This window comes from Heterocephalus glaber, unplaced genomic scaffold (assembly GCF_053883595.1).
Source record: "Heterocephalus glaber isolate CG9 unplaced genomic scaffold, H.glaber_assembly_v1.0 deba00001613, whole genome shotgun sequence".
NCBI classification, from domain to species: domain Eukaryota; kingdom Metazoa; phylum Chordata; class Mammalia; order Rodentia; family Bathyergidae; genus Heterocephalus; species Heterocephalus glaber.
In genome coordinates, this window is record NW_028258384.1 from 37,359,622 (window position 1) to 37,387,439 (window position 27,818).

A 27,818-nucleotide genomic window follows, 5' to 3' on the forward strand; every position below is an offset into this window, starting at 1 on the left:
AAACTCTTGGAGAGCCTTGGACACCAGTATTAAAAAACCCCCACAACTATGGATAATTACAATGTATAACAAGATTGGAAGCCATTGGTCTTAACAAATTTTGTACATCACTATATTTTAACAGTGAAAATCTTATTTGGCTGAGAACAACCTTTTTGTACCTATTTGTAGTGGTTTATCAGTTTATCTTGCAGCAGGACTGGGAAAGGTGTCTTAAGTAACTTTCCATGTCACTGGGACAAAATGCTAGACACCTGTAATTTAAAGTAGGAGAGGTTTATTTTGGTTCACAGTTCAGAAGTTTCAGTCCACATTTAGCAGGCTTAAATGCAGAAGCAGCACAGCAGAAGGGCCTAGGTGAAGAAAGGCTGTTTATGTCATGGTGATTAGAAAGCAAAGAGAGAAGCCAGCAGCCAGGAAGGGAGATTCACCCTTCTAGATCATGCTCTCAGTGACCTGCCTCTTATGACGAGACCTTGCCTCCTAACAGCAAGTTAGCTATAGGGCGTCCATGGTCCAATCACCTTTCAAAGCAATTGAAGCTCTTGGGGAACACCTAGATATAAACCATAACAAAAGGTCAATAAAGATTTAATCTGAAGCACCTCTGGCCCATTAGGCTTTGAGAGAAGAGCTTAACATGACCTTCTAAAAAGTTTCGGTGAAAAGTAAAGCATGGCCAAGGGCTTGGCTGTCACCTCTGTTTTGGAACATCCAGAGTCTTCTGAATGTCTGTGTATATATTTCAATATAAAATATCATTTGTTTTATTTTCAGCAAGGCACCTAAAAGCCATCGGAAGAGGGACAAATGCTGTTAAATGAATCTTAGAAGGTAACCTATCAAACTTCCATGTAAAGTCAATTAAATGCTCAGCTAAAAAATCCTATTACTCACCAGATAGCAGTGTGAACCACGTCTGTGTCACTGATGCCAGCAAGAAAGAGTTAATTTTGCACATAAGGTATAAGTGAAGTTGTTTTCTGAAGAATGCAGACTAAAGAATAAGATGTTTATGAGATTAATTATGCCTTTAGCAGAAATGAATTGTTCTCTGAATCTAATTTCCCCTATTGATTCAGCAGAATTTACTGTGGCATTATGTCCATGACATACAGGTAATATGACTACATAGTCACTTTTACTCCTTCAGATCACAAAGAATATGACGTTGAATTGCCAATCAAACAAGGAAGTCATTTTAGATACACAACTGACTCTGTTTTCTGATCTGGGAAAGGATGTTGAATTTCTATATATTCATGGAGAACATGCAGAATACAGAAAGCCTGGTTTTATCATGGAGGTAGAATATGCATCCCACATTCCCTGGGTTAAGGTTTGGTCCAAAGCTGATAAAAAGGTTTCTGTTAAGTTGACTCCAAACTCATAAGGGGAAGAAGGGGCCAAGAACATGGTATGCTGCAGTTAATTTGTACCACTTCACTAGTACAGATTATGTGTGTCTCTCCCCAATTCAGCATTCAGTAACATTATATTGATAGCTTAAAATCAGCCACAGTGGATGTATTTACACTTTGGAAATTGGCAAATGCTATAAACTAACAGCCTCCATTATCCTTCTTCAAGAAAGCTGGTTGTTAAACATTCACCAACAAACTGGGAGTTAAAATACAGTGAAACGGGATAGGTCTAACAGGTATGGTGAAAGAATGAAAAATATTTTGTTTGGAGAAGGTAAGAATTGGATGGACATATTTCTGTCTATGGAAAGAGTGTTCAGATACCATCTTTATCTAAAGAGTAAATCAGAATCACTGTGGGCATATGTACATATGTGGACATATGTCACATATGTCACATATGTGACAGGGAGGATTTTATGGAATCTGGATTCAACTGAATAGAAAAAAGTTGTTTGGTACCATTCAAAGGGGGAAACAATTGTGTCAGGGAGTATTGAGCTCTCATCACTGGAAGCAAGCAAACAGAGATCAAAAGATCACTAGAATGATGTGTTGTGGGGGGGATTTCAAATATTAGGTAGTACACTGGACTGGGCTATATGGCCTTTAAGTCTTCATCCAACTCTGAGCTACTTTAATTTTGTAGAATTATAATAGATAAATTTAGAAGAATTTAAAGAGATCTCATCATTACTAGAGATTTAAAACTAGTGTGAGAAAAAATATATAGTTAAAAAGTAAGAGAAATATATCACCCCCATCATACCATCTCTGTTCCATTTCATTGGCATTATTCCTTCCCATGACAGAAATTAGTGGGGACATAGGCAGAGCAGTGTCTTCATGCCCACTTTTTAAAAAAATGCTTCTTTCTCTACTACTGATTGACACTGTTTAAAAGGATCTTTCTCTTAAGGAGTTGATTGTATGTATCTTAGAAGAGAGCCTAACAGCGATATTTTTTTTTCAGCTAAATGCTTCTGAATCCTCAACTACCCTAAAGCATTTCGTAAAATGCATTAAAATAAGCATTCTACTCAAACCAGGAGAAAAACTACATTAAACTAAACATGCATTAGATAAATATCAGGCCAGTTGTAACTTGAAAGTCCACTGTATATTAAATGTCTTTTCCCAGCAGCTGTTCATGATTGTCTGTAGTCCACTGACAGTTTTCACTGTGCCAATGATGATTTCTTTAGGCTGTGAGACACATGGATCAGTAATGGCTTTCATGGTTTGGATAGTTACCTACCTGCATGGGATCTTTAGGAATTCACAGGATGAGGGCATGGGATGAGCTGACTTTTCAAGTACCTCTTTCCTTTAGCCAAACCATTTGACCAATAACAGAAGGGAGTGAAAATATTCTCTCTCTCTCTCTCTATGTGTCTCTGTTTCTCTCATAATGGAATGTATGTGGATGTGAGTAGTATATATATAGTCAGTTAGATGATACTCATTTTTTCAGAGAAACATTTTAGAATTAAAATATTGCTGTAAGAAAGGACTTCTGTAATGGCAGAGTAAGGACTTCCAAAACCCCATTCCTCCACAAGAGCAACAAAAACACAGGGAAATGGTCAAAATCAACTTTTTGATACTGTGGGAATTAACCAGGGTCTTACAGCAATCTGAGAACTACTAATTCAGATGAAATCTTGCTAAGAAGAATGAACTTTATGATATTTAAACTTGGTTTATTCCCATCCCTCTCTCCTTAACTCAATAGTACCTTGAAAACCAACAGCTTTACAAGTCTTTCACATCTTTACATTTATTCCTAAATATTTTATTCTTTTTCACGGTCTTATAAATGAAGTTGTTTCTTAATTTTCTTTTTGGATTGTTCATTGTTCGCATATAAAAACACAACTGGTTTTTGTGGGCTGATTTTGTTTTCTGTAGCTTTGCTGAATTCATTTATTAGTTTTAAAACTTTGTGGAATCTTTAGTTTTGTAAAGATTCCACAAGTATTACATGAAAGAAGAATGAACATGGACATCTCTCAAGTCCTGATTTCTGAACTTACTATAAAGCTATAGTAATTCAAACAGCATGGTGCATACATAAAGTGTGATACAGAATAATGGAATAGAACAGAGAGCACAGAAATAAGAACTATATGATCTTTCTACATAACATCATTTCATATTTGAACAGAGATAATTTTTACTTCTTCTTTTCCAATTTGGAATTTCTCTCTCTTCTCTACTGCTTTTCTTCTTTTCTTTCTCCCTCCATCCCTCCCCTTTTAGTACAATAACAACAGCAGCAGCAGTTGCTATTACTACTAGTACATTTACCCCTTCTTGTTCAGTTACTCCAGCCAGGACTTCCAACAATATGAAGAATAGAAGTGGTGAGAATGAACATTTTTTCATGCTCATGAACTTAGAATAAAAGCTTTCACTCTTTCACCACTGAATATGATGTTAGCTGTGAATTTTGTGTATCTGGCCTTTATTATGTTGAGGTAGTTTCCTTCTATTCTTAGTCAAAATTTTTATCATAAACAGATACTGAATTTTTGTTACATGATTTCCTGAATAATTTGAGATGATCATACATTTTTTTTCATTCTGTTAATGTGGTGTATTACACTGATTCATTTTCAAATGTTGGAACATTTTCACATTCTATGAATAGATCCCATGTGGTCATGATCTACACTCCTTTTCATATGTGTTGAATTCTGTTCTCTAACATTTTCTGATAATTTCTGCATCAATATCCATGATAGTATTGGTCTGTAGCTTCTCTTTCTTGTAGTCTTTGTCTGGCTTTGGTAGCAGAGAAATGCTGGCCTCATAGAATGAGTTAGGAAATTTCTTTTCCAAGTTTTTGGAAGAGTTCTAGAAGTGGTGTGGTGTTAATAATTCTTTTTTCCCTTAAATTCTTTTATTGGTACATTTTAGATATACAATACATTTACATTTATCTTTGGGTGCTTGTACCTGTACATGATTTATCTTGGTTCTTATTTTTTCTCCATCACCTGTGCGCCCTTCACCCCTAAACCCTTCCCTATTTACATAATTCATTTCCATTTTTTTTTCTTTTCTCATAATTTTTCCTTTCCATTCTTTCCTTTTCCCTTCCCCTCCCACCACCCCTACCCCTTTGGACCTTTTCCAATTTCAAAGTATCATTTATTAGTTATTAATCCTTTTAGTCCTTATTTACACTCTCAGTTTCTCACACTAGAGAAACTATTCAGTATTTACACATGTGTGTCTTATTTATTTCACTTAAGAGTATGACCTCAATATGCATCCATTTAGCTATAAATGACTCTTTAAAATTCTTTAAAGAATCTTTAAAGATTTTTTAATACTCTTTAATGATTCTTTAAAGATGATGAAATTAATTTGTGAAGCCAGATGGTATTGAAGTCTTCCTTGTGTTGGAGGTCTTTGGTTATTGAGTCCATCATTTTACCAGTTAGAGATCTATTCAGATTGTTTCTTCATGATTAAGTTTTGTTGGTTTTATGTTCCTAGGAATTTGTCCCTTATAATTATGTTATCTAATTTGTTAGCATACAATTGTTCATGGAGCTCTCTTACAATCCTTTAAAAATTTTTATAAGCAAAATTTGTCCACATGTGTGGTGTTAATGTGATTTAAATTTTTTAGTTTACTACTTTAAATTTATAAATAATAACTTTATGTATATTAATGGAATGCAATGTAGTGTATTGGTACACATACACAAAGTAGAATGACTAAATTGGATAAATCAATATATCTGTCATCTCACATACTTATAATTTCTTTATGGTGAGAACATAGGAATAATTTATAGATTTTTAATGTTGAGATCTTTCACTCCCCACTTCCAGGTTAAATTTACCCCTAATTATTTTATTTTTGTATCTAGTATACTTTTTACCTTTCCTAAACATAAAATAGTAAAATACTCTCAAGTATTTTACTTTTATAAATGGGATTGTTTTGTTGTTCAGATAGTTCCCTATTAGTGTATACAAATGTTACCAGTTTATATGTGTTAATTTGATGTCCTGTAACTTTACTGAATCTATTATTTCCAGTCAATTTTTGGAGAATTCTTTTGAGTTTGTATAAGATAGTTAATTTGCAAACAGGGACAACATAATTTCTGTTTCAATTCAAGCTCCTTTTATTTTATTTAATTTCTATTTTTAATTGTTTTCTTTTGCCTAATTTCTCTGGCTAGGACTTCTAGTGGAATAAAAGTGATGGGAGTTGGCATCCTTATCTTGTCCCTGACTTTAGAGAAAAAGATTGGAGTTTTTACTGCTGAATACGACCTTAGGTGTGGTTTGTCACATGTACTGAGGTACATTATTTCTGTCCATAATTTGTTGAGAGTTTCTATCAGGAAAGGATTTGGATTTTATCAAATAGTTTTTCTACATTTATTGAGATGATAGCATGGCTTTTAAGCATTATTTTGGTACTGTTGGTGTATCTCATTTATAGACTTGCATTTGCTGACACATCCCTGTATCCCAGGGATAAATACCACTTGATTATGATGAATGATGTGTTTAATGTGCTGATGAATTCATTTCCTAGAATTTTGATGAAGAGTTTTGCATTAATTAGAGATCAATAGATTAATCAGAGATCTTTTTTTTTGGCAGTGACTTTGGCTTTAGTTTCAGTGTAAGGCTAACCTTGTGTGTTAGTTACCTTTCTCTCAGTGCTGAGACAAAATACCCAATACCCAAAGTTAAAAGGGAAAAGGTTTATTTGGCTTACAGTTTGTAGAGGTTTCAGTTCATAATCAGCTGGCTTCAAGGTAAGGTGGCAGAGGGGCCACAGTTCATGGCGGTGGAAGGCAGCAAAAGCCAAAAGAGACCTTAACAATATCTTTCTGCCCCTTCTATCCTATCCAGACTATCAGGATTAGGGCAGTGCCAAACCAATCACTGACATGTAGTGGATTAGTAATCACACACCCTTATTCCCAGCATCACACATTCCAGATTCAGTCACCTCTGAAAAAGACTGCATGAGCCTTTGGGTGACCTCTAGACACAAGCCAAAACACCTTGTAAAAGGAGTTTGGAAGTGTTCATCCTCTTCAGTTATTTGGAAAAGTTTGAGAGGGATTGGTTTTAGTTCTTCTTTAAATGATTGGGAGAATCGACAGTGAACTAGTCTGGTCCTTCCTGGACTTTGATGGGGGCTTTTAATTACTAAGTGTTCTTACTTATTTTTGGTCTGTTAAAATTTTCTAAATTCATGAATCAGTCTTGGTAAATTGCATGTGTCTAGGGATTTGTCGATTTCTCCTAGATTATACAGTTTGTCGGTGTACAATTTTTCATGATAGTCTCTTAGGACCTTTTGTGTTTCCATTGCATCATTTGTAATGTTTTCTTTTTCATTTCTGATTTTATCTATTTAAATTTTCTCCATTTTCTTAGGGTAGCTGAAGATTTGTTGATTTTGTTTATCTTTCCAAAACCAACTCTTGCATTTGTTAATTTTTTTGTTTTCCTTTCTAGTTTCTATTATTCAGATCAGATTTTACTATTTCTTTCCTAACTTTGGGGATAGATCTTTCTCCAGTTATTTGACTTGTTATGTTAGGAAGCTTATTTGGGGTTTTCATTTTTCTTGTTTACACTGTTCTTTTTTTCAGAGTTTTTCTTTTTTCTTTTTATTTGAGACAGGTTCTTGCTATGTAATTCAGGCTGGGTTTGAAATCACTATGTAGTCCAATCTGGCCTCAAACTTTAGCAATCCTCCTGCATCAGCATCCCAAGTGCCGGGATTAGAGGCATTGCCACCACACCTGGCTTCATTAGTGCTTAATAACTATGCAGAATAATGGGTTTCATTGTGGCATTTTCACATACATGTATAACCTACTTTGATCATATCCACCTTCCTTTTAACTTTCCATTACCCTCCTCCCTCCATTCTCTTCCTCTTCTTTAATAGTCTCCTTTCTAATTTCATATCCTCTTTTTATTTAGATTCAACATATAAGGAAAATTACTTAATACTTGTCTTTCTGAGTCTTATTTTGTTTAAACTGATGATCTCTAATTCTATCCATCTTCCGTGGATGACATAATTTGATCCTTAAGGCTGAATAATATTCTGTTGTGTATATAAACCACATTCTCTCTCTCTCTCTCTCTCTCTCTCTCTCTCTCTCTCTCTCTCTCTCTCTGTCTCTCTCTCTCTCTCGATACCAGGGATTGAACTTGGGTCCTTGTACTTGCAAGGCAGGTGGCGGAACCACTGAGCTAAATCCCTGGAAAAGCCACATTTTCTTTATTAGTTGTTGAACATCAGGCTGATTTCATATCAAGACAGTTGTGAACTATGCTGCAATAAGCATGGATATGCAGGTATCTCTATAATATACTGATCTGTATTCTTTTTTTTAATTTTTATTTTTTTTGTTAAATTCTTTTATTGGTACATTTTAGGTATACAACACAATTACATTTCTCATTGGGAATTGTACCTTTACAGAATACATTTGGTTCTTATTTTTTCCCCATTCCTAGCCTTCCCTTCACCCCCTCCACCCTTCCCTATTTGCAAAGACTTTATTTCCATTTTTTCCATTTCTCATCATTTTTCCTTTCCCTTCTTTCCTTTCCTCTGCCCCTCCCACTACCCCTACCCCTTTGGACCTTTTCTTCCTATTTTGCATTATCGATTATTCATTCTAATCATTGGTACATTTTAGGTATACAATATAATGACATTCATCATTGGAAATTTGCACCTTTACATAATCTCTCTTGGTTATTTTTCACCCTTGAACAGCTCTCCCTTCAGCCCCTCCATTCCTCCCTATTTACAAAGATTTTGTTCCTATTTTTCCATTTTCTCATATTAATCCCATTCCCTTCTATCCTTTCCCCTAGCCCTCCCACTTCCTTCCCCTTTGCCCCTTTTCTTCCTATTTCACATTACCTATTATACATTTTAGTCCTTATTTACACTTTTAGTTTCTCATACCAGAGAAGCTATTTGGTATTCATACATGTGTGTCCTATTTATTTCACTTAAAAGTATCGCCTCAATGTGCATCCATTTAGCTATAAATGTCTGTAATTTCTCATATATTATGGCTGAGTAGTACTCCATCTTATTAAAAAACCACATTTTCTTTATCCAGTCTCCAGTTGATGGGCATTTGGGCTGTTTCCAAATTTTAGCTATCACAAACTGTGCTGCTATGAACATGGGTGCACATATATCACTGTTGTATGATTTTTTTAATTCTTTGAGGAAGATCCCCAGCAGGGGAATAGCAGGGTCAAATGAGACTTCCAGTCCTAGCTCTTTGAGGTATCTCCATACTGATTTCCACAGTGCTTGCACCAGTCTACACTCCCACCAGCGGTGGAGCAGGGTTCCTCTTTTCCCACAGCCCCGCCAGCATTTGTAATTGGTTGATTTCATGATAGCAGCCATTCTTTCTGGAGTAAATTGGAATCTCAGCGTTGTTTTCATTTCCATCTCTCGAATGACCAGTGATGTTGAACATTTTTTCATGTATTTATTTGCTATTTCTACTTCCTTGTCTGAAAAATGTCTGTTCATTTCAGATGCCCATTTTCAGATTAGGTCTTTAAATTTGGAAGGTCTGATCTTTTTTAAGTTCTTTATAGATTGGAGGTAGTAGACCTTTGTCTGAGGAAGAGCAGGTGAAGATTTTTTCCCACATTGTGGATTGCCTCTTCACACTGCTGGTGGTTTCTCTTGCTGTGCAGAAGATTTTTAATAAGAAGAGATCCCACTTGTTGATTGTGCTAGTTCATGGGCAACTGAGGTTTTGTTCATAAAATCTTTTCCTACACCAATGTCTTCAAGGGTTCTACCTAACCTCTGTTCCAACTGGTTCAGAGTTTTTATTTTAATATTTAGATCTTTAATCCATTTTGATTTTAATGTAGTGCATGGTGAGAGATATAGGCCTAGTTTTAATCTTTGGCAAGTTGAAGCCCAATTTTTCCAGCACCATTTATTAAAGAGGCTATCTTTCCTCCAGTGAGGGTGTTTGGCTCCTTTATCGAAAATGAGATGGCTGAGTATGTCTGGCACCATTTCTGCATCTTCTAATCTGTTCCACTGGTCCTCAGGTCTGTTTCTTTGCTAGTATCATGCTGTTTTTATCACAGTAGCTTTGTAGTAGAGTTGCAGGTTGGGGATTGTGATATCCCCTGCCATGTCTCTGTTACCTAGAATTGCTTTTGCTATTCTGGGTCTCTTCTTGTTCCAAATGAATTTTTGGATTGTTTTCTCAAGGTCCATGAAGTATGTTGCTGGAGTTTCAATTGGGATTGCATTGAATCTATATAGCAGTTTTGGAAGTATGCCATTTTCACTATATTAATCCTTCCTACCCAGGAGCAGGGGATGTCTGTCCATTTTCTGAGATCATCTTCAATCTCTCTTTTAAGAGTGCTATGGTTTTTAGAGAAGAGGTCTTTGATTTCTTTCGTTAGGTTGACTCCTAGGTATTTCAGTTGTTTGGATGCTATTGTGAAAGGAATTATTTGCCCTAATTCTCTCTCAGTGAGTCTATCATTGGTGTAGAGGAAAGCTATCGATTTTTGTGTGTTGACCTTGCAACCAGCTACTGGACTGAATTTGGTGATTAAGTCTAGAAGACTTTTGGTGGAGTTCTTAGGGTCTTCTATATACAGTATCATGTCATCTGCAAATAATGACAATTTGACTTCTTCATTTCCTATCTTTATTCCTTTTATTTCTTTCTCTTGTCTAATTGTGTGGCTAATATTTCCAGAACTATATTGAACAAGAGTGGTGATAGTGGACATCCTTGTCTTATTCCTGATTTTAGTGTGAAAGATTTCAGTTTTTGACCATTTAGTATGATATTGGCTGTTGGTTTTACATAGATGGCTTCTATCAGTTTGAGGTAGAGATAATCTATTCCAATTTTTGGTACAGTTTTTATCATAAATGCATGTTGGATTTTGTCAAATGCTTTTTCTGCATCTATGGAGATAATCATATGGTTTTTGTCCTTGGTTCTATTGATATCGTGTATTACATTGATTGATTTGTGTATGTTGAACCATCTCTGCATCCCTGGGATGAATTCCACTTGATCAGGGTGTATGATCTTCTTGATGATCTTCTCCATTCTATTTGTCAGTACCTTATTAAGGATTTTTGCATCTATGTTCATTAGTGAGATTGGCCTATAGTTCTACTTTTCAGTTGGGTTTTTCTCTGCTTTGGGGATCAAGGTGATGCTTGCTTCCAGGAATGTATTTGGGAGTATTGCTTCCCTTTCAATTTCATTGAAGAGTTTCAACAGTAGTGGCAGCAGTTCCTCTCTAAATGTCTTGTAGAATTCAGCAGTGAAGCCATCAGGGCCCGGGCTTTTCTTAGTTGATAAGTTTTTAATTACATTTTCAATTTCATTGCTTGATATTGGGTTGTTCAGAATTTTTAGGTCTTCTTCGTTCAACTTTGGTAATTCATATGTATCTAGGAATCTGTCCATTTCTCCTGTGTTGTCCATCTTATTGGCGTATAGGTTCTGGAAGTAGGTATTGATGATCCTCTGGATTTCTGCTGGGTCTGTTGTAATTTCACCCTTTTCATTCTTAATTGCATGGATTTGGGCTTTTTCTTTCCTTTTTCTGACAAGGTTGGCTAAGGGTTTGTCAATTTTGTTGATTCTATCGAAGAACCAACTCTTGGCTTCATTGATTTTTTGTATTGTTCTCTTCGTCTCCATTGCATTGATTTCTCCTCTGATCTTTATAATTTCCTCCCTTGTATGACCTTTGAGGTTGTCCTGTTCTTCTTTTCCTAGAAGGTGAGGTTCAGCATCAGGTTGTTTAATTGGGCTCTTCTGTTTTCCCAATATGTGTATTCACTGCTATGAATTTTGCTCGCAAGACTGCTTTCATTGTGTCCCATAGATTCCAATATGTTGTATTGTCATTCTCATTTAATTGAAGGGACTGTCTGTTATCTTCTTTAATTTCCTCTGTGACCCTTTTGTTATTCAGAAGTGTGTTGCTCAATTTCCATGTGTTTATGAAATTTTTCCAGTTTCTTTTGCTATGGATCTCCAATTTCATCGCACTTTGGTCTGATAATATACAGGGGATAACTTCAATTCCTTTGCATTTGCTTAAACATGTTCTATGTGTGAGTATGTGGTCTATTTTGGAGAATGACCCATGTGCAGCTGAGAAGAATGTATATTCTGATTTTGTGTGGTGGAAGACTCTGTAAACATCTGTTAAGTTCATTTGTTCAAGAGTTTGATTGAGTTCTAGTATTTCATTACTTATTTTTTGTCTAGTTGATCTATCTGTGACAGTGGGGTGTTGAGGTCCCCCACTACAATTGTATTAGTGTATATATGACTTTTCATGCCCATTAGTATTTGTTTTATATAGTTGTGCACACTTGTGTTTGGTGCATAGATATTTATGATTATCATCTCTTCCTCTTGGATTCTTCCCTTTACAAGGATGTAGTGTCCTTCTTCATCTCTCTTCATCAGTGTTGGTTTGAAATCTACTTGATCTGCAAAGAGGATAGCTGCTCCTGCTTTTTTTCGGGTTCCTGTCACATGGAGTATTGTTTTCCACCCTTTACCTTTCAGTCTATGAGTTTCCTTTTGAATGAAGTGTGTTTCTTCTATGCAGCATACTGTTGGATTTTGGTTCTTGCCCCCTTCTGCCAGTCTATTTCTTTTGATTGGTGGATTGAGACCATTAACGTTGATGGTTATAACTGAAACGTATTGACTTATCATTGCCATGACTTTTTCTTTTTGTTGGGTTCTCCCCCTTTACATCTAATTTCTTGTTATGCCAGATGGGTTCATTCTGCTTTGCTTCCTGGGGTTGTGATCCTCAATGTCTGTTCCTAGGATATTGTGTAAAATTCTTTGGAGTGCTGGTTTGGTATTCATGAAGTTCCTAAGGTGCTCTTTGTCATGAAAGTATCTTATTTCTCCATCCATTTTGAAAGATAGTTTTGCAGGGTACATCAATCTGGGTTGGAGGCTGTTTTCTTTTAGGGCTTGGAATATGTCACTCCAAGCTCTTCTTGCCTTGAGGTTTTCCATTGAGAAGTCTGCTGTGAATCCGATGGGCTTTCCCTTGTGTGTGATTTGTTTCTTTTCTCTAACTGCTTGTAGAACTTTGTTCTTCTGTTGAGTTTCTGGAATCTTAACAATTATATGCCTATGTGAAGATTTCTTTTGATCAAGGCTATTTGGAGTCCTATATGCCTCACTTATCTGTATGTCAAGTTCTTTTTCCCTCCTTGGGAAGTTTTCTGCCATTTCTTCTCTGAAGAGTTTTTTTTATGTCATCTCCACTCTCTCCTGTTTCTTCATTGACTCCAATCAGTCTTATGTTATTCTTCTTTGCATTGTCTAGTAGCTGCTGGATTGCTTTCTCATGTTCCCTTATAATTTTGAAGCAATTTTTCTTTTCCTGGTCACTAATTGCAATCTTATCTTGTATATCTGAAATTCTATCCTCACATTGGCTCATTCTGCTTTGTAGACTTTTAATGGAGTTTTTCATCTCCTGGAAATCTGTTTGCATCTGTTTTATGGGTTCCTTTTGTTTCCTATGTTGCGATTCCATCATGTTCCTCAGCTCCTCTCTAGCTTTATTCATCATGTCTTGCACTATGAGCACAATCTCTGCTGTTATCTGAGAAATTATTTCTGATTTCCTTTTTTTTTCCAGATCCCCTTTTGTCGCCAGTTCAGTGGGTCCAGGTAGTTGAGTATCAGAGTGTTCCATCTTGTTTCCCTTTGAGGTTGCTGTATGTGATCTGGAAGTCTGGTTTTGAGACTTATTTATGTGTTTTCTCATTTTGACTGGGGTGTGGTGTGGTGGTGGGCTGCTGTTGGCACCCGCGTGGCTCACCTCCTCTGAGCTGGCAGAAGTGGGATAGGGGCTGGGAGCAGTGGTAGCGATGGTGGCCCACAAGCCCCTTCCTCTGGGCCAGGAGTGGCAGGACAGTACGTGGCCCAAAAGCCCTTTCCTCTGCGCTGGGAGTGGTGGGAGGGATGGTGTTTGATTTTTATTCTTTTGAGTATATTCCAAGGAGTGGTACTACATAGCTGAATCATATGGTAATTTTATTTTTAAATTTTGAGGAACTTCCACTCTGATTTCCATAGTGGCTGTACTAAATTACATTCCTACAAACAATGCAGAAAAGTTCTTTTTTCCCCTCCATCCTAGCATTGTTTTTTGTATTCTTGATAGCCATTCTGACTGAGATGAAATGGAATATCAGTGTAATATTGATTTGCATTTGCCTGACGTCTAAATATGTTGAAAATTTTTTCATATACTTATTGACCACTTGTACTTCTTCTTTTGATAAGTGTCTCTCAGTTTATCTTCCCATTTTTGATTGGATTATTTGTTCTAATTGGTGTTATAATTTTTGAGTTTTTTATATATTCTAGATATTAATGCTTTGTTGGGAGAGTAGGTGGCAGAGATTTTCTTCCATGTTGTAAACTGACTCTTCATTTTGTTATTTGCTGCTTTTGCATAGCAAAAGCTTTTTATTTTTTTAATCTGTCTATGGCAATAAAAACTGATTTAATCATAATCTTAATGGTTGCATATGAATATTCTTTATTATTTTTTTATTGGTATTTTTTTGGGGGGGATTTTATTTTGTGTGGTTTTTTTTTTTTTTTTTTGGTACCGGGAATCGAACTCCGGACCTTGCACTTGCAAGGCAGGTGGCAGAACCACTGAGGTAAATCCCCGGCCTTTGTGTGGTGTTTTGACACAGGGTCTCACTGTGTAGTTCAGACCAACCTTGAACTGACTATGTAGTCCAGGCTGGCCTTGAACTCATTGCAATCTTCTTTCTTCAGCCTTCCAAGTGCTGGGATTACAGGCATGTGCCACCACACCTGGATTGGTACATGTTTGTAGTAATAATTTACACTCATTGTGGGGAGTTGGTACATATTATGTGACGTTTTAATTCTTTCTCTGTCTTGTTTTTTTTGAGGGGGGTGTTGAGACAGGGTCTCACTTTGTAGTTCAGGCTGGCCCTGAACTCATTATGTAGCCCAGGCTGGCCTTAAACTTGTGGTGATCTTCTTGCCTCTGCCTCTCCAGTGCTGGGATTACAGGTGTGTGCCACTATACCCAGCTGGAATTCTCTGTTTTAATCCCCTTCTCTTCCATCCTCCTATATGCATTTCCTGGAGATATATATATATATATATATATATATATACATACATATACATATATATGTATATATTATATGATGATCATGTTCCATAGTGGTTGTACTAGTTTACATTCCCACCATTTCTCGGTCCTTCTACCATTTGGGAAAGATCTATCTCTTTATTTTCTATTAGCTATCTATTTTATTTTGCTTTATGTTAATTATATTATGGTCATTTTGACAATAATGATTTTACCTATCCAGCAACAAGGGATGTCTTTCTATTTTTTTACATCTTTTTCACTCTCTTTCCTGAGAATATCATAGTTATCATCATAGAATTCTTTCCCTTCCTTGGTTAGTTTAATTCTTAGCTATTTATTTTTTTAAGCTACTGTCAAAGGACTGTTTTCCTGATTTCTTTCTCAGTGGGTTTATTGTTGTTGTACAGAAATGTTACTCATTCTTGTATATTGATTTTCTATCCTGTCATTTTCCTAAATTTGTTTATTAGTTCTAACAATTTTTTTTCTTTTTCTCATTAAGTTTATTGGTACATTTTAGGTATACAATACAGTTACATTCATCATTGGGATCTTGTACCTTTACCTGATGTATCTTGGTTCTTATTTTTCCCTATTCCCCTGCCCTCCCTTCAATCCCTCCACCCTTCCCTATTTACAAAGACTTTGTTTCCATTTTTTCCTTTACTCATATTTTTTCTTTTCCCTTCTTTCCTTTCCTCTACTGTTCCCACTTCCCCTACTCCTTTAGAACTTTTCTTCCTATTTTTAAGAATCTTTTGATGAAATTTTTTGGGTCTTCTATGTAAAGGATCATGATATCTACAAATAATAATAGTTTGAGTTTTTCTTTTTGTATTCAGATCCTTTTTGTTTATTTATTTTGCCAGATTGCTTTGGCTAAAATTTTGAGTACTATCCTGAACAGGAGTGTAGACAGTAGATACTTTTGTCTTGCTCCTGATTTTAGAGGAAACATTTTCAGTTTTTCCACATTGAGTGTGATGTTGGCAGTGGTTTGTCATAAATGGGTTTTATCATTTTGAAGTAAGGTCCTTCTACATCTATTTTCTTCAGGGTTTATCATGAATGGGTGTTGGATTTTGTCAAAGAACTTTTTAGTGTCCATTGAGATGATATTTTTGTCTATGCTTCTGTTTATGTGGTACATTACTTTTATTGATTTACAAATGTTTAACCCCCTCTTCTTGGGATTCAACAACCAAGAACCAAGTTGTTCATGTTGTATGATCTTTCTAAATGATTTATTTCATTCTGTTTCAAGTATTTTTTGAGAATTTTATGTTCATTAAGAATACTGGCCTATAGTTTACTTTTATCATTAAGTCCTTGTTCAGGAAAATAGAAAAGAAATCAGCAATAATAATAAAGTCAAAGACAAATATTAATCTACTGTAAAAACCAATAAAAGCTACAGCTTTACCACCCTTGACAATAGAAAAGAGATTTGTAATAATAATATAGACACAAAGACAAATCAAATATTGATATTCAGTAAATATCTACTAAAATCAACAACTATACCACTATTAACAACAAAAAAGGATTCATCAATAATAGCCCTCAACTAAATAGCTAAAAATCGCTAAAGCTTAATAATAATGATGATGATGATGATGATGATGAAAATGGTGGAAAAGAGAAAAATGAAAGAAGTAAAATTTGAGAAAAGAAAGAGAAGATGAGGAAGTGGAGAGAAAAACGAGATAAAAAACCAATTGGATAAATATAACAGGAAAAACAGGCAAGAAAAAGAAAAGAAAAATAAAAAATAAAACAAAGAAAAATAGAAACGAAGAAAGAAAACAAACTCCAAAAATAAACAATAAAGATAAATGAGTCCAAAAAATTTCTCTGAGTGTTTGGGCAAGAGATTTCTTTTCAGATCCTGTGGTATTGGAATCTACCAGATATAGTGGAAGGATAGTAAGCCACAAATATGTCCTATTATTCTATTATTTTCCCACGGCCATTTTTTTTTTTTTTTTTGTACAGGAGATCTGACTCAGGACCTTGCGCTTGTGAGGCAGGTGGCGGCACCACTGAGCTAAAGCTCTGGTCCTCCACGGCCATTTTTTGAGTGAATGCTGAGTCCTGCCTCATTTTTCCTGCTAGATAGGGTCAGTCAATGGTGCAATGTCTGCCTTAGGGCTGTATTCAGTCCAAATATTCTTAGTGTTCATCTCCTGTGTGCACCCTAAGTCACTGATATCTCTGACTTGCTTTATAACCTGTGGGCTTGTGAGCTGCTCCCTTCTTCTAGAGGCCCCTCTGTCCATTATAGCCCAGGATGTGGCTATAATCCAAGCTGAAGGGCATCCTTGATCACATTGGCATATGGGGAAAATGAACAGACCACTGAATTCTCTTCTGGAAGTTAGCAACTGGGGGCATCAAGCAGTCTGCTAGACATAATGTCAGCATTTTCAGACCAAGACCCCTCAGAAAGCCACATGTAACTGGCCTGCCTTCTCACCACAGAGAGTAGGACCCAGCCTGAGCTTATTGCCTCTTAAATTTCTTGGGAGGTCTGTGACTAGACTTCTCCCTCTGTGTAGGGGACAGGGGAAGGGGGCGTTACCAGAACCTCTGCAGTTAGTCCTGGTCTCCTGCGAGCCACGGCAGCACACGGCGAATTACAGGAAAGGTAGAAAAATGAGACCGAGAAGAAGCTGAGCTTTGGGTCTGATCAGTGCTGCTCTGGGCAGCAAAGACAAAAGCCCCCAGCTTACCACACCTTTTATTCAGTACATCGGGAGAAACAAATGTAACAGATGACTTGCAGAGAGTTCAATAGTTCACATTGGGATAAACAAGGTGTAACGGAAGGCTTGCAGAGAGTTCAGTACATCTCCGGCAAACAAGATGTTAATCAGTCCAAGAACAATGAGGAACTAAGCAGATGTTTGTTCTCCCAGGATGTTTCTTGTCCTGGAGAATCACAGCATCACTGGATCACTGAAGTCTCAGTTGTGACCGGAGGCCAAACTGGAGTTATTCTGTAGCTGGGCTGTAGGCAAGAGAACTAGGCTAACCAAATGATTTTTCCCTAGAATTATGTAGCATTGCTCCCAACATATCTCCCTTTCTTTTTGTTTTATGTGAAGGAGTTTTATTGAAAAGCAAGCACACCCAGCAATGGCTTGTCCCTATGTAGTGTGAGGATCTATAGTTTGACTGGCTTAGCTGTCTATAATAAGCATAATTTTTCTTAATTGGGGCTGTAAAAGGATTAAAAAATCTAACAATTTGTTTTTAAACATTGGGTTTAAAAACTTAAAACTTTTGTTGAACTCAAATAACCATTGTCTTTAGTTATACTTTTCTACTGGGTGTTTAAGACCAAGTTACGGTGAGACCTATATTAAATAAAATCAATCTCTTGTTATCTAACAAGGTCAATTAAGTCTCCACAGGCACTGTCTTGGAACCATGCATAGAGCCTCTTAGCTCCTCTGTCAGTGTCAGCCATAAGGATATGTCACGGCCTTGCTTGACCATGTTGCTTCCTGCGAAAGCATGGGAGATTTTTTTCCTCCAGGTGACATTCCTTTGGCACACTTTTTGTTGGATCTTTACTGTTTTGGTGTTCAGCAACCTCCCTGCTCAGGAGGTTGGATGACTCACCAAAAATGCAGGATCTCAGAGATGGTTCCCTCATGTCCTGGATCTTTTTGTTATTGTTGTTGACCTTGGAGGGCCAGGGCCAAAATATTGGCTGCCTTCTTAGCCCAAATACCTCTTCAGTTTTGGTCTCTAAACTTTGGTTGTTGAACACCCAGAAGAGAAGATCAATAACATTAGCATTGTAAGAGGAGTAGTGAACTCAACTATTATAATTTTACCTGGATATAAGCATTTTGGAATAAAAATATAGTTAAACTGTTATTATTGCCAATGATAGTTGCTGTTGTGGTTGGATCCCTGAGTAGCTATCTTTTTATAGGACGTCATCTAAGGAAAATATATCAGCCTACAAGTGTGCCTATTTTCATAGGTGGCTGGAGCATAAGAGAAGGGCAAATACCTGAATCAAAAGGTTATTACCATAAACAATGTTAGAAGACCCATACAATTAGAGGGCATGAATACATGTTGTACACCAGAAAAGGAGCAGTAATAAATATCACAGTTACATAAAACCTTATGTTCTTCACTGTGGTTTGGTTCCAAAACCATCTAATAACACTCTTGTTTATGACACAGAAATTAAGCTTTTGAAGATGACCAATGTGGACATATTACAATAACATATTGAGAACGTAACCAATGTAAACATTTTACAATGACATATTTAGCGCTTAAACATCAATGATAACCAATGTAATCAATTTATAACATATTTAGAATTTAAACTTCAATGATAACCAATGTAATCAACATATTTAGAATTTAAACTTCAATGATAACCAATGTAATCAATTTATAATAACACATTGAGACAATATTTGTTGTGGTGTGTCTCCCATAAGATTATAAAAATTACTAGGGGGTCCCCTTAGTGAATTAAGACCAGAATAATTATTTTCTGGGTGGCCACTTCTTTATTTACCAAAGGGAGTACCCATAGTCTCTATTTATTTTGACAAACAAAGAATAAGAATATATATATCTGTTTATTTTACAACTGCTTATTGCAATTTGATTATTGCATGTAGGTGACAATACACATTACTTTTATAAAATAAATCTCGGTGGCACTTTGATCAGTTAGCAACCTGGGAAGGAAGGCATGCCTTTAATTTAGTAACATTTATCTGTAAGCGAATTTAACAATAGGTGAATATCTTTTTTTTTAAAAAAAGTTATGTTTTAAAAGGTGAAAAGGAAAAGAGAAAAAAAAAATTGAGCTCAACTGTACAAACAGACAAACAACAGACAACAGACAAACATATAAGACAATTTATAAAATTAGAGTGCACTCAAATATATTTAGCCAAATTGAATCATAATATCCTTTTTATGATTATTAGATTTATGATTGTATGACCGGTCAAAAACTTTGGAATAGTCAATTAACAGAAATCTCGAGATTAGAATCAGAAGGAATGAAAGCGTTTTTATACCTGTAAATATAAAAGGAGCATTTTGAAGTTGTCCCCCACCTTCATAAATTTTTTACCATAAATCTATAATTATCATTCCTCTGGGGGCATCATCTCAGTCCTGGACCCTGCCATGGATTTGTTGGTTGTCGCTGGTGAGGTGGGTCCCTGAGGTGCAGCTGGCTCATCGCTTTCAGCCAGGGTGCTATCACTGATTTTGTGAGATGCTGGCGGTTCCACCAGTGTGACCCACGGTCTCACGTTCCAGGAGGGCAGCCATAAGATTTTTTTATTATCTGTTAGGACACGGGCGAAACCTCTCTCCCACGTTATTAAGGCAGGAGAAATTTTTTGACATATGGCCTTTTGTAATCTTAAAAACAAGTTTAATAATTTAGGTTCTAAGGTAGAGTAGACCATAGCTCCTTAGTCTTTGAGTCAACCAAACTGTGTAAGAGGAATCATTTAAAATATTAAGAGGTTGGGGAGGGAAGTTTTCAATCACAAATATAATGGCTAGCGACTCTGACCTCAGTGGACTAAGGCCCAAGAGGGGAACGTTCAGGGGAGAGACAATTACCCCTTTGCCAGGCCTCACAGAGAGCGGTACCTACACGTTCCCATGATATTAAGTTAAGCTGTCCCTTCCTGGGGAAAAGATGGGATATACATTTGCATGTCTTTTAACAAATCTTCACAGCACCCTTAGGTACTGGGTACATAGCTTGCTTTAACAGCGACTTAAGTAATTTGGCAAAGTTACGCTGTTCTGTTGACAGAGACTGACCCATAGTTATAACTCAGCAAAGATAGAAAATTACCCCCAGCTGGACACACTTACCACCGGTGTCCCTCGTCCTAGTCCGGAAATCGTCCTGGGAGATCCGTGTGCTGTCTCTCTTACTCCAAGTTTGTCTCACAGGCGAGTTCACCCCTGGATCCGATTCATATCCACGTTGGGCGCCAAATGTAGGGGACAGGGGAAGGGGACGTTACCAGAACCTCTGCAGTTAGTCCTGGTCTCCTGCGAGCCACGGCAGCACACGGCGAATTACAGGAAAGGTAGAAAAATGAGACCGAGAAGAAGCTGAGCTTTGGGTCTGATCAGTGCTGCTCTGGGCAGCAAAGACAAAAGCCCCCAGCTTACCACACCTTTTATTCAGTACATCGGGAGAAACAAATGTAACAGATGACTTGCAGAGAGTTCAATAGTTCACATTGGGATAAACAAGGTGTAACGGAAGGCTTGCAGAGAGTTCAGTACATCTCCGGCAAACAAGATGTTAATCAGTCCAAGAACAATGAGGAACTGAGCAGATGTTTGTTCTCCCAGGATGTTTCTTGTCCTGGAGAATCACAGCATCACTGGATCACTGAAGTCTCAGTTGTGACCGGAGGCCAAACTGGAGTTATTCTGTAGCTGGGCTGTAGGCAAGAGAACTAGGCTAACCAAATGATTTTTCCCTAGAATTATGTAGCATTGCTCCCAACATATCTCCCTTTCTTTTTGTTTTATGTGAAGGAGTTTTATTGAAAAGCAAGCACACCCAGCAATGGCTTGTCCCTATGTAGTGTGAGGATCTATAGTTTGACTGGCTTAGCTGTCTATAATAAGCATAATTTTTCTTAATTGGGGCTGTAAAAGGATTAAAAAATCTAACAATTTGTTTTTAAACATTGGGTTTAAAAACTTAAAACTTTTGTTGAACTCAAATAACCATTGTCTTTAGTTATACTTTTCTACTGGGTGTTTAAGACCAAGTTACGGTGAGACCTATATTAAATAAAATCAATCTCTTGTTATCTAACAAGGTCAATTAAGTCTCCACAGGCACTGTCTTGGAACCATGCATAGAGCCTCTTAGCTCCTCTGTCAGTGTCAGCCATAAGGATATGTCACGGCCTTGCTTGACCATGTTGCTTCCTGCGAAAGCATGGGAGATTTTTTTCCTCCAGGTGACATTCCTTTGGCACACTTTTTGTTGGATCTTTACTGTTTTGGTGTTCAGCAACCTCCCTGCTCAGGAGGTTGGATGACTCACCAAAAATGCAGGATCTCAGAGATGGTTCCCTCATGTCCTGGATCTTTTTGTTATTGTTGTTGACCTTGGAGGGCCAGGGCCAAAATATTGGCTGCCTTCTTAGCCCAAATACCTCTTCAGTTTTGGTCTCTAAACTTTGGTTGTTGAACACCCAGAAGAGAAGATCAATAACATTAGCATTGTAAGAGGAGTAGTGAACTCAACTATTATAATTTTACCTGGATATAAGCATTTTGGAATAAAAATATAGTTAAACTGTTATTATTGCCAATGATAGTTGCTGTTGTGGTTGGATCCCTGAGTAGCTATCTTTTTATAGGACGTCATCTAAGGAAAATATATCAGCCTACAAGTGTGCCTATTTTCATAGGTGGCTGGAGCATAAGAGAAGGGCAAATACCTGAATCAAAAGGTTATTACCATAAACAATGTTAGAAGACCCATACAATTAGAGGGCATGAATACATGTTGTACACCAGAAAAGGAGCAGTAATAAATATCACAGTTACATAAAACCTTATGTTCTTCACTGTGGTTTGGTTCCAAAACCATCTAATAACACTCTTGTTTATGACACAGAAATTAAGCTTTTGAAGATGACCAATGTGGACATATTACAATAACATATTGAGAACGTAACCAATGTAAACATTTTACAATGACATATTTAGCGCTTAAACATCAATGATAACCAATGTAATCAATTTATAACATATTTAGAATTTAAACTTCAATGATAACCAATGTAATCAACATATTTAGAATTTAAACTTCAATGATAACCAATGTAATCAATTTATAATAACACATTGAGACAATATTTGTTGTGGTGTGTCTCCCATAAGATTATAAAAATTACTAGGGGGTCCCCTTAGTGAATTAAGACCAGAATAATTATTTTCTGGGTGGCCACTTCTTTATTTACCAAAGGGAGTACCCATAGTCTCTATTTATTTTGACAAACAAAGAATAAGAATATATATATCTGTTTATTTTACAACTGCTTATTGCAATTTGATTATTGCATGTAGGTGACAATACACATTACTTTTATAAAATAAATCTCGGTGGCACTTTGATCAGTTAGCAACCTGGGAAGGAAGGCATGCCTTTAATTTAGTAACATTTATCTGTAAGCGAATTTAACAATAGGTGAATATCTTTTTTTTAAAAAAAAGTTATGTTTTAAAAGGTGAAAAGGAAAAGAGAAAAAAAAAATTGAGCTCAACTGTACAAACAGACAAACAACAGACAACAGACAAACATATAAGACAATTTATAAAATTAGAGTGCACTCAAATATATTTAGCCAAATTGAATCATAATATCCTTTTTATGATTATTAGATTTATGATTGTATGACCGGTCAAAAACTTTGGAATAGTCAATTAACAGAAATCTCGAGATTAGAATCAGAAGGAATGAAAGCGTTTTTATACCTGTAAATATAAAAGGAGCATTTTGAAGTTGTCCCCCACCTTCATAAATTTTTTACCATAAATCTATAATTATCATTCCTCTGGGGGCATCATCTCAGTCCTGGACCCTGCCATGGATTTGTTGGTTGTCGCTGGTGAGGTGGGTCCCTGAGGTGCAGCTGGCTCATCGCTTTCAGCCAGGGTGCTATCACTGATTTTGTGAGATGCTGGCGGTTCCACCAGTGTGACCCACGGTCTCACGTTCCAGGAGGGCAGCCATAAGATTTTTTTATTATCTGTTAGGACACGGGCGAAACCTCTCTCCCACGTTATTAAGGCAGGAGAAATTTTTTGACATATGGCCTTTTGTAATCTTAAAAACAAGTTTAATAATTTAGGTTCTAAGGTAGAGTAGACCATAGCTCCTTAGTCTTTGAGTCAACCAAACTGTGTAAGAGGAATCATTTAAAATATTAAGAGGTTGGGGAGGGAAGTTTTCAATCACAAATATAATGGCTAGCGACTCTGACCTCAGTGGACTAAGGCCCAAGAGGGGAACGTTCAGGGGAGAGACAATTACCCCTTTGCCAGGCCTCACAGAGAGCGGTACCTACACGTTCCCATGATATTAAGTTAAGCTGTCCCTTCCTGGGGAAAAGATGGGATATACATTTGCATGTCTTTTAACAAATCTTCACAGCACCCTTAGGTACTGGGTACATAGCTTGCTTTAACAGCGACTTAAGTAATTTGGCAAAGTTACGCTGTTCTGTTGACAGAGACTGACCCATAGTTATAACTCAGCAAAGATAGAAAATTACCCCCAGCTGGACACACTTACCACCGGTGTCCCTCGTCCTAGTCCGGAAATCGTCCTGGGAGATCCGTGTGCTGTCTCTCTTACTCCAAGTTTGTCTCACAGGCGAGTTCACCCCTGGATCCGATTCATATCCACGTTGGGCGCCAAATGTAGGGGACAGGGGAAGGGGACGTTACCAGAACCTCTGCAGTTAGTCCTGGTCTCCTGCGAGCCACGGCAGCACACGGCGAATTACAGGAAAGGTAGAAAAATGAGACCGAGAAGAAGCTGAGCTTTGGGTCTGATCAGTGCTGCTCTGGGCAGCAAAGACAAAAGCCCCCAGCTTACCACACCTTTTATTCAGTACATCGGGAGAAACAAATGTAACAGATGACTTGCAGAGAGTTCAATAGTTCACATTGGGATAAACAAGGTGTAACGGAAGGCTTGCAGAGAGTTCAGTACATCTCCGGCAAACAAGATGTTAATCAGTCCAAGAACAATGAGGAACTGAGCAGATGTTTGTTCTCCCAGGATGTTTCTTGTCCTGGAGAATCACAGCATCACTGGATCACTGAAGTCTCAGTTGTGACCGGAGGCCAAACTGGAGTTATTCTGTAGCTGGGCTGTAGGCAAGAGAACTAGGCTAACCAAATGATTTTTCCCTAGAATTATGTAGCATTGCTCCCAACACCTCTGGAACTCTCTTGTGGCCATCTACCACACAGTCAATATGGTAGGCTGACCCCAGAAACCGTGAAGTGTAGTTGTTCTGTTACTTCCGATACCTGGAGTAGCTCTGTCTTCATACACACTTTCTCAAAATGGCTTCCAGTTATATCACTCCCAAGTATAACTAGTACTGCAGTGGGTTTCTTCTATTCTAGCCTTTCATGTGGAAGGAGTCACTTTCAGAGTAGAACCTCACACTATATTTGCATCTAACAACTGTGGGCTTTTCTGAGGGTGCTGCTGCTAGTCCATTGTTTATCCCAGAAGTATGCCAACTTTCTCTGGGCTTACTTTGTGTTTGTGGAGTGTGATTCTTAATTGTGATATGTTGACTTGACTTGAGTAAGACTTGCCTAGCAGATTAGCAAAGTTCTGGGTATGTCTATGGATGATTGACATATAGACCAAAAACTGAGTAGGAAAGACCTACTCCAGATAGGTGTGGCACCAACCAATAGGCCTGAACAGAATAAAAAGGGAAATTCTTCCCTTCTTTGGAGGAGCTGTGGTCTTTGCCATTACCTTTGGGCATTGGTCTTCAGTTCCTTCAACCTTGTAATGCAGATTACTCAACCTTCCAATGCATACTCTGGCTTTCTGTCATAGACTTGCACTAGTGACTCCAGACATTATGAAAAACTGTATGGAGATTTCTCAAAAAACTAGAAATAAAACTACTATTGATCCAGTTATCCCACTACTGGATATATATTCGAAGGAAATAAAATCAGTATGTTGAAAAGACACACTTCCATGTTTATTACTGCACTATTCATAATAGCCAAGGTTATATAAAATCAACTAAAGTGTACACTGATGGATGTACACTGATGTGATATCTATAATTTAGATCTAGAATGTTCCCCAAAGACCTTGTATGTTCAGAGGTGGAGTTTTGGGAAGGTGAGTAGATCATGGGGATGCTATACTTATCAGTAAATTGACCCACTGATGAAACCATAGCTGAATGTCCTGCTAGAAGCTGGGGCTTGGTTAGAAGATGTAGGTTATTGGGGCCATGGCCTTGAAGGGTACATCTCTTTCCCTGACTCCTGCCTTTGCTCTCTCCTTACTGGCTGCAAGTGATAAAGAGCTGTCCTCCACTATACTCTTCTACCATGCCATTTCTGCATTGTAGTCAACCAACCAAGTACTGTAACCATGAGCCAAAATAAACCTCTTCTCCTTTAAGCTGTGAGTGTTGGGTGTTTTGTCCCAGTGATGAGAAAAGTGACTACTATACAATAGAGTGTTATTTAGCCATAAAAGAATGAAATTCCATCAGTTTCAACAACATGGTAGAATTGGAGGATATTATGTTAAGTTAAATAAGTCAGACATAGAAAGACAATTATGTTTTCTCATTCATTTGTGGAAGGTAAAAAAATTGATCTCATAGAAGTAGAAAATAGAATATTGGTTGCTAGAGCCTGGGGACAGCATAGGGGAGGGGGAATGGACAGAGTATGGTTAGTAGGTACAGGGATGCAATTGGATAAGAAGAATGACTTCTAATATTCTGCAGCACGGGAGGATAACTATGGTTGACAACAATTAATTGAATATTTCAAAATAGCTAGTAGAGAGGATTTTGAATATTTTCAAAGGAAGTAATCAATGTCTGATATGATATGGCAATTACCCTGCTTTGATCCTTATACATTGTATATATGTATCAAATTGTCACACTGTACCCCATATATATTTATAATTACTATGCATCAGTTAAAAATAAAATTATATTAAAATATTTTCAACTCTGTCAAATTTTCCTGATTTTTTTTCTTGCTGTGTTTCCCTGTATTTTCTCAAGTTTTCTGAGATTCCTTGAAACAATTATTTTATATTCTTTGTCAGGAGGATTGTTTATCTCTATTTCTTTTCTAGTCACTTGCTGGTGCTTAATTCTGTTTGCTTGTTTTCTTTTTTGGTGGTAACATGTTTGCTTGGTTGTACTATATATCCTTGTGGGCATGTTTTGGTACCTGCATATTTAAAGAAATAGGAACTTATTCATTTATTTTCACACTGGCTTTTTATTTTGGGAATTGGCTTCACCATTCAGCCTGTCCAGAGATTCTCAGCCATCTGTTGGCATGGTTCAGAGATGGTCTTCTTGCTGGAGTATTTGGACATGTTGACTTGCTGCCTGGGTCTATAAGCTTGGTCCTATAGTCTGTATCTACTGGGGGTGTATCTGTTGATGGTATTCACATTGGTGACCCTGAAGCCCGTGACCATATGATCATGTCTGGAGCCTATATTCATGTGATACCAGCCTGAAGTCTGAGTCCATAGAGCCTGACCTTGTGTACAGGTGTGGGCTTGGATCCTGAGTCCCTGGGCGCTGGCCTGGGACCTGGGTCCATGGGAGGAGTGTTGTCCTGGAGCCTGAATGTGCAGAGCTGGTCCTAAAACCTCAGTCTATGGGAATATAATGGCACCAGAGTCTACTGAGGTGGTCCTATTACCTCTGTTTCCTGCGGCAAGCCAGAACTCTGACTCTACTGGAGCCTGGAGCCCTAAAAACTGGATTGGAGCCTAAGGCTAGCTTGTATCTGGGTTAGGGATGAAACCTGGGCATTTGGGGACTAATCTAGAGCTTGCAATGTGGTGGTGGCTTATTTTCTGCAGCCATAGGGACTTCCCTGGACTTTGAGTTCACAGAGTGAGCCCTGGAGTCTGGGATCCATGGGAAATAATTTAGTGTGGGATCTACTGGCATGGACTTGGAAATTTTGGCTTTCTGAAATTAGCTTGAACCCTGCATTCACTAGAGTCTGGTACTGCAGGAGCCTTCCTGGAGGGTTGACCCACAGAACTGGGCCAGTACTTAGCTCCATGATTGTGTCCTGTGAGATCCTTAGGCTCTGTTCATATTTACTTCTCTTTCTCCTCCTCTTTTTTGTCTTTATTTTTTTCTTTCTTCTTCTTGCTCCCCACAATTTCAAACACTATGTCTTTGTTTCATGAATTTTGTTCTTCTGTCTATTTGTGCCTGTTGTTTAACCTCTCTGATGAATTTTTAATTTAGCTATTGTAATTTTTGGATATCTCATTGATTCTCTAAATAATTTCTATACCTTTTTCAAAAAATTCTCATTTTGTTCTAACGCTTCTTC